General features: G+C 41.1%; 2 long non-coding RNA genes across 2 annotated transcripts in view; both read right to left on the bottom strand.

Moving 5' to 3' along the window:
- Positions 1-1,272: 1,272 nt before the first annotated feature.
- The window catches only part of LOC306646654, a 745,829-nt gene continuing 738,581 nt past the window's right edge, over positions 1,273-8,520 (bottom strand). The window contains exon 2 of the long non-coding RNA XR_013759929.1: positions 1,273-1,375. This is a non-coding gene — a long non-coding RNA (uncharacterized lncRNA). The remainder of the gene's footprint in view (positions 1,376-8,520) is intronic.
- LOC306646646 overlaps positions 1,957-8,520 on the bottom strand; it is a 127,481-nt gene continuing 120,917 nt past the window's right edge. The window contains exon 2 of the long non-coding RNA XR_013759921.1: positions 1,957-2,288. This is a non-coding gene — a long non-coding RNA (uncharacterized lncRNA). The remainder of the gene's footprint in view (positions 2,289-8,520) is intronic.

The following is an 8,520-nucleotide window of genomic DNA, read 5'->3' as shown; positions in this document are numbered from 1 at the left end:
TCAACCTTTCTTTGATTGATTCTTGTTTTGAATATAATGTTAGACTGTGTTAACTAATGTTCATATAGACTCAGGAATCAATATATGTAAACTTCTTAAAATGACATTTAATAAAGAGTGTAATGTGCAATAGCAAAAATGGGACAGCAATGATGGAGATTGGGGTCTCTGACCACATGACTGTAGCATGCCTGGTGCCTGGAAGTGTTCCTGTGTAGGAGCACAAGATGCCTAACTGCTGTGGCAGTACCCTCCCTGGGGAAGCTCTGTACAGGAGTCCTATCAGCTCTTACATTGATCTCAGGCACACAGCTCTTGGGCAGAAAAAATTGTTTTGCTAGATAATCAGTGTTTCATCATCTCCCTTCTCTAGTTTCTGCCCACCTTGCAGTAACTTTGGACAGTAGACTTCTTTGAGAGCTACACAGAGTTCCTAACATTGCACTTTGCAGTTGTGGAAAAAGTCACGTAGGTATTCTAGTCTCTGTAACTCTCCTGAAAGCAAAGAATAATGCTTACATAGTCTTTAACCTAATAATAAGACATGCATAAAGATTGCTAACATAACTCTTTAGATCTGCATCTCCATCAGAGAACAGAGCTCCATCTGATCTCAGCTTAATCTTCAAAATCTGTGTTTATAAACCTTTATTTTCTAATACTCCTTTGCCCCTCACTGAGCTTGAAAATTTGGTCATGCTGGTCATGGCAAAAGGGGCAAAAATTGGCTTCAGGTTTAGAATATTTTACTTAGGATTTGCGAAGAGCCCTGCCTTACCTGAGATAAGGTTCTGCCTCACCCTGCTGCATGTTAGAGTGATTCCAAAATAAGTCAGACTTCAGCTTATTTAAAGTTATAGTCAAAAGATTGGTTTTTGTTGTAAAATTACTATGATCTCAAATAGGGGATATAATGTGGTTCTCAGTCAAACTCTGAGATAGCTATTATACAAGCTGAATATATTTTTACTCTGGCTAATTTCATTTTGTAAAACTGTTACCTGTTGATGTTTTGCAGAAGTAGCTGCTTCAACTTAGCTGTTACAACTTAGGTAACTTGTAATAATAGGCCATTACCTACAAAACAGATAGTATGTGGTCGTACGTTAATAAAAGAGTAAATAACTGTAATGTTATGCACATTAAAGTTAAAACCCAGTACTCTTACTTTATGACTGGTGAGACTGGCTTGCTGGATGATTAAGATCAAACTTAGAAATTGGAATTAAATACAGAGGCCAAGAAGAAACAGTATCTTGCCCTCAAAGTCAGCCTGAACCCAGGGAATAAGGGGACTTCTCTAAGGAGCGCTGCAACTCTGGGTCACACAACCTCCTGATCAAGGAGATTGTTGAGACTAGAGGATGAAAAATCACTCAGTGCATCTGCTGCAGAGGAGGGTCATGGAAAAAAAGGAGACATCCCTGATGCTTTCAAGGAAAGCCATGTCATCGAGAAGACCCTGCCTAACCAATGGCACTGATGGAGCTAAGAAGCTGCTCTTAAGTTCTCTTCAAGTGGCCCCTGTGGAAGCTCAGCTGACTCTTTAACAAGACAGGAACCAGGTCAATTTGACCAGATTGATCTTAGACACCCAGCAAAAGAGTTAAAACCAAAATACAGCTATTCTTGGGCATTTAAAAGAAATAATAGTTAAATGTAACTTAAGATGTATCTGTCCACTAGAATAAAGACTGGAAGTACAAATGAAAAAAAGATTCTTCAGCAAATGTGCCTGATCACTATCAAAAGAAACTGTCAGAGTCAGAAGTTTTTAATCAGTTTAAGACCTTCCTAAGCTACACAGGTAGACTTAATCTATGTTTGCTAGTGTGATTACCTAGCCCTAAGTAACAGAAATATAGAGATCTCTACTAAACACAGGTTATACCAATAAAGGGATATTTTACAAGAGTAAGATGACATTAAGTAGCTTAACTATATTTTCTGGGGACATCTATGACATTAAGAGTTAAATGTTGTGTTTACATTCCTGATAACCTGGACAATGTTAAAATCCCCAAATAAAGGCCTTGTCCTCTCCAGACTTTGCTAGGCCTAGTTATGGGAACAATTTCTCAGTTCTTCCACCTCCTGGTGAGAGATTGACTTCTGTCATTTTCATGATACTCAGTGGCATGTTTGAGATGCTGCAACATTTACTTTGTACTAATCTCATTTCAGTACTCATGTCTTTTTGCTCTTCTCTCATAGAAGCACCCACCCCCAGATGTCTTTACAACCTACTCTTCCCCAGCCAGACTTCTACCTTCGACTCCTCAATTGACCTGATTTTTAAAAAAAGGGAATTCCAAACTGCTTGCCCCACGCTGCCCCCTTACAGCTTTGAAGCATCCAGAACGACCAACAACCCTTTCCCTACAGAAGCAAGGAGTTCCTATAGCAAAAGGGGGGGGGGGGATAAAGCCAGAATTAAGAACAGGTAGTTAGTGTAGAAGTAGGGGATCAGGTCAAATCGAGGAAATGAAAGCCATGAAAGCCATCTGCCTCTGGAAACTGCCCCTGGGAGAATAAAATGTTAAGGATCTCCAAAGCTCATTGATTACCAAATTTACCTGCCTTTAAAGACTGCAAGCAAGGAGGTCTATGTGCAGCCCTGGGAGAAGAATGTTGGTTTTATGCTAGTCATTCTGGAGTAGTGAGGGAATCTATCTCAAAAGTCAGGGAAGGACTAGCAAAGAGAAAGAAAGAACTGGAAGCTAGTCAGAGCTGGTTTGAATCCTGGTTCAATTTTTCCCTTTGGTTAACTACTCTGGTGTCCGCTATAGTGGGACCCCTAATATTGTTGCTACTAGCCTTAACTATAGGACCTTGTATAATCAATAAGTTAATTGCGTTTGTTAAAGATAGAATAAATACATCTAATTGGTGCTAAGGGCCCAATATCAGCCCGTGAAGCAGTAAGGGTTCAAACTATAGAGAGCCAAGATTGGCTCTATAAATGTCCTTGGAAAAGGAGGAATGTAAAGATAGAAAAAGCCGCAGCCTGGCCTGTGTAAATATACGAAGCTCTTCCCTAATCGCCCTCAACCCCTCATAAAAGCTGCAAGAATCTTCACCTCTTACCTGTAAAGTCCAGGTGGTTGACCTTGCCAGCACAAAAGCAAACTTAAAAGATAATGATAACTCCCCTCTCGGAGACCCAGAACTTAAAATAACATTGTATACAATTTTATGTTACCCAATTAAAAAGAACACTGTAAAACTGTTTGCCTTTCATTATAAAAAGGCCTGTTGAACAAAGGCTCGGGGCCTCTTAGCGTCACCAGGTTACCGAGTGTGCGGAGGACCAGGCTCTAGCTTGCTAATAAATGACTCTTTGTTGCTTGCATTGATCATGGTCTCTGGTGGTCTTTGTGGGGTCTCAAGCCTCTGGGCAAAACACAATATAAAAATACAAAGTTTTTTTTAATCTCATCACCAGACCCAATTGTCCGGGGCCTTTATGTTAGCAGTAAGAAGACCCAGGATAAAAAACTTCACAAGATCTATGGATGAGGGTATAGATTAATCCATAAGCTATCAAAGGAAGAATGCACCAATTTTCATCCATCACAAAGGACCACACAGAGGCAAAGAAAATAAATATTATTAATATTTCTAGCCAGAATTAGAAGGCTATAGGTAAAGATATTTATAGTTTATCCCTGGAACCTCTCCTTACAACTAAATGTCTTTCTTTTATTTTCTTTTTAATTTTCTTTGTATTGATATGAGAAAATAGTTTTGAATTCCTAAAGAGATAATATCCATAAAATGAATATAAAGCTTAACTATTGTAAGGTCAGATGTAGGTGAACAGAAAGGAGTCAGACCAAAAACTGCTGAACAAGACTTTATTGGGGTTTGGCCCTAGGTCAAGAATCACCAGTCTTCCAGGGTGAAAAGCCGGGGTGGATGGCTGGGGAATCTGCACGGGGGGTGGAGGGGGTGGCTGGCCCAGGCCTTTATAGTCTGGAATTGGTGGGGGAAGGTTTGAGGGCTTAATGTCTCCCTGGGGTTGACTGGGGACTCCATTGATTGACAGGCGGTGGCAAGAGGTCACTAGGGTGGGCTGCCTGATGCACTACCCCCATACAGCTGCTAAGATTTCCCTAACAGCTATTTTTTTAAATTTAATGCTATCAAAGTATAGTTGCATGAAGTGTAACAATAGAGAAAAAACAAGTTGTGCCATTAGGAATTAAATTTTTTTCAAAAGTGAAGTTAATAAAAGCAATGTGGAATGGCATACAAGAGAACGTGTTTAAATCAAAATACCTAAAAAGTTTCTAAATTCCCTCACAAATTCATGTGAGAAAGGGTACATGAACAAGAGGAAGGAAGGGATTCTTCAACAGTGATGTTGAGATTTAATCACATTCTTCCATATGAAATGACCATGTGTCCTGCTTTAAGGCAGTCTCCGTTTATGCCTATTTTCCCAGGGTATTGCTTATAGAATTATTTTTGTTAAAGTTATCTCATCGAAATAATAAATTATGGTCATAAAATCCATGAGACATAAATTATACATATACATATATACATATTATAAAAATTATAAATTATAAAAATATGTATATATATGTTATATATACATGTATATGTGTGTGTGTGTGTGTGTGTATTTATATATGATTTGACAAGATCACATGGCAACTTGCTGTTACAGAACCTGGGATATTATAGCAAATATTGCCATACTGCTTTGGCTCAGGATGTACTTAGCGGAACATGATAGATTCAGGCACAGAGATGACTTTACCCCCAGGGGGATTCAAGTCAGAGATATGGAGGGAAGGGCAACTTACTTTCCCATAGAGTCTGATGGCTCACATAACCAGCAAAAGAAGGCATAAATGATTACACTTGGAGTCTGATCCAGGTCACACATGTGTACAGTGGTGTGTGTTAGCCTGTAATTAGTTGATTCTTCCACCATATGAGAATTCCTGGGAGGCCCCTGAGATCCAGATGCCCAGAAGAGATCAACATTTGCCTGGCTATACTGGCATGTTTAGTCTAATTTCTCCAGAGAAGATAACACCCCAAAAGTCTCAAAGTTATGATCTGAGCCTAACCCCAGTATTGGAACGACCCATATAAAAATCTATATCAGCTCTGCCCTGTCAGTGCAGCAATCTGGTCTGTTCAGACAAAATGCCATTGATAATGTTGAAACTCCACATATGGTGTATGATATTCTTTGTGGACTGGGATTCCATCTAAGTATTCCCATTCCCTTCAGGACCTATAACTCCTATCTCTGCAGGGGAGTCTTCTCTTGAAGTGCCATATTGTTTTGTCCCCTCCTCTAAGCTGTCACCATAACCCTGTTGCTCTCCTCCAGACACTGCAGTGGTTTAAGGACCTATCTCACCCTGCTGAAAAACCCATCCAAGGGCCAATGTCTGAGTTACAAATGCCTGGCCTATAGATAGCCCTCAGTAATTACTGAACACATGAACGATCATCACTCTTCTTTGACAATAAGAAGTGCAAATTATTGGTCACAGACAAGTAAATGAAAGGACATGGGGTGCCTGGAAGATCGCAGAGTAGAGGAAGGTGCACTATCATCAGTTGCTCAGCTCAAGAATTGGAAAGTGGGAAGAGTCCTCCTCAGCAAGGAGGGGACCGAGGGCATTCACTAAAGACAGCAAAATAGATGCAGAAACGCAGGAAGTAAAAAATTTACATATAATATAAGAAGTATTATGTTAAGAAACACAAAAATTGTCTGGTGGTGGTGCCAAAACACATTGCCGAGGAGAGGAGGGAGAGAGAAAGAGGAATGCATGGCAAATAAAATTGGCTGGGGGATTCTGTGCTCTGTCCAAAGTGGGTGCAGATCACCTGCAGATGATCACACTGCCACCCATGTCAGCTACAGAAGATGACATCACTACCTGCCAGGCTCCACACTGGCGCCAGTAGCACGCCCTGATGATGCCACCCCTTCAGAGCCACCAGTGCATTGCACCTGTGCCTGTACACTCTGGCCTCCCAGGAAGTGGTGGGTAGTCTCTAGATACCCAGGGCTGGGCCTAGGCAAGTTTGCTTGGCCCAGGGAAACAGAGGTGTGGAGAGTGCTTTTGTCAAGTACCAGAAGCATTGGGGTAAAACCCAGCAGATCTCTGGATGACCAAGAATTGGAGGGTGGTCTGGAGGCCTCCACTGTTGTTTTCCTGTACCTTGTGGCCAGGAAGTCTTTGTAAAATAGAAGAAATGTGAGGGGTGGAGAAAACTTGCTTGCTGGTAACTTGGGGGAAGCTCATATTATAAGGAATGTTCAATTTTTAAATGGATGATGTAATAATTGGAATCATTTTCTTTTGTTTCCTAACTTGCAGGTGTTAGGTAGAGTTCAGGTACATCCAAGATGTTGGAGGCTTGTTACCAGAACAATATTACTGAATGACAAGACAGGGAGACTTAACATCACGTCTTTGTTTACTTTAAGTGCCATTGCCATGACAATTCTCGCCACTGAGTACTTACCACCATGGAAACTCAAACCTCAGGTTTGCCTTCTAAAATGATCAATGAGAATGAAGTGGACAGTATTCTAATTTGGTTTTTTAAAGTAACTAATGCGGGAATATCAGACACTATTTTGATCATGTATTACAAGATAATCAATGGGAGCAAATGGTGTAAGGTCTTCAATCATGTCTGTATAGGTAAATGAATGGCTCAGAACCGAGCATGTACGATTGATTTGTACACATGGGTTTATTGAGCTTCTTTTGCTAGGCTTACTCCAGTCTACCCTACAGAATGCTGCTTTCACATTCACCTTCAATAATTCTATACCTTGCCTGTTACTTCTGTGTTTCTTGCTCAGCTCTTTCTTACCACATCCAGGACTTGGACCCCTACTGGCACCCCAACAGTACCTGAGCACTGCAGTGGGAATATGCATCTTGTAAACTGTGGGCAAAAAGTTGAGACAAGGACAAAAAATTAAAGGCAAAAATGATGAGGATTAGATCAGCTACTTCAAAAGTTTAAACTTTGACCACCATAGTTAAAAGCAAGAGTGGTCTCAATCTAAGACTGCCTGGACAATTGCTGGACAGATCCCTGTAGAAACACTTTTTGTATAAAGTTGTAGTGGTCTCTGTACAAATTGTGATCATGGCAGAATATTTTGTGATAGTTACTACCAATTAACTGTTGCCCCCTCTGTGTCAGTATTCATTTATAACCAATCTGAACTACAAGTCAGGGATGAGGAGGCAAGAGTTTGGGACATCAGGACCACCTATGCTTATTTCTCAGATTCATGATCATCTTCAGAGTGCAGGTGCTTATTTCTCAAATTTATGGCTGTCTTCAGAGTTCATGTGTAGGGGAACAGGTATATAGTTGAGGCTGGTTTAAAAATACTTTTGTCTTTTCTTTAATAAAAACCTCACTAAGGGGCCACTCCACTGTTTCCAGCCCTTGTACTTTCCAGCCCTCATGCCTGGCTTGCACAGGTAGTTGGACTTGACACTGGAACCTGCTCAGGGTGGCAGCTGTAGCAACACTGGACAGGTAGGAAACACTTGAACCCGGTATCTATGACTAACCTCTAGTATTTCATATTCATAAAGGAATGTGAGAACAATAGCACTTAACAGAATCCATAAAGAGCCATGGCAAACTAAGGAGAAAGCACTTCTGTCCAGTTGACTGCCCTATGACTTCTCCCCCAATCCCTGGCATTTATCTGTTGTCTTCTTCTTGTTGCTATAACTCCTCACCTTCATAGAGATGGGTGCAAACCTCCCAACCCTACCTGTCTCACACCCCAGGTGCACACTTTCTCCTGTGCTTTCAAGTCTCCTTGCCTCTCAGTATCTTCTTTTATCCAGCAGAGGGCAGTGATTCTGCATTTTCTAGTTTTCTTTCCAACTAATGCCTGAGGTTCCTAAATATGGTTAACCATCCCTGGCTTTGTAAACCCTCCAGGGGGTCCCAGCTCCCAGCTCTCACTATCACTACTCTTTGTCAGGAAGATTCTGAAATCCATACTTACCTTTCACTCTGTTTTATGTTTTACTCAACTCTTAGTTTCCAGGCTCTGCCATCATCATCAATTTTCTGTGGAGCTTGTATGACTATGTCTGCAGTCAAGATTGTATGAAACAGCTCAGTTAGCTTTTGGATGGAGGAGCAGCAGTAGACAGGAAGAACCAGTGGATTTCAAGAGATGTCATTTGTCCTCCAGCCTTCTGTCCAGTACTGTCTACATCTCAGCCTCAACTTCCAGGTCTTTCTGTGTGCTTTTACTTGCCTTCAGCTCAGTGGAGAGGTATCAAGGAGTGTTTACATCAAGACTTCTACAGTAACCTGGTTCCTTTTGCAGGTACTTTCCTCCCCAATCCCTCTCAACACACAGCTCAAGAGAGTTCCATCCAGTCACTATGACCTCAGACCTCAGGCAGACTACAGGTAAAACATGCTCATGAAGATTAGAGTACAAATGTCACACGTGCTGAAGCTGCTTCACGGAGATGAGGGCATCTT

This window comes from Sciurus vulgaris, assembly GCF_902686455.1.
Source record: "Sciurus vulgaris genome assembly, chromosome: 16".
Classification (NCBI taxonomy): Eukaryota; Metazoa; Chordata; class Mammalia; order Rodentia; family Sciuridae; genus Sciurus; species Sciurus vulgaris.
Note: the sequence above shows the minus strand (reverse complement) of the source record. Positions and strands in the feature narration are given on the sequence as shown.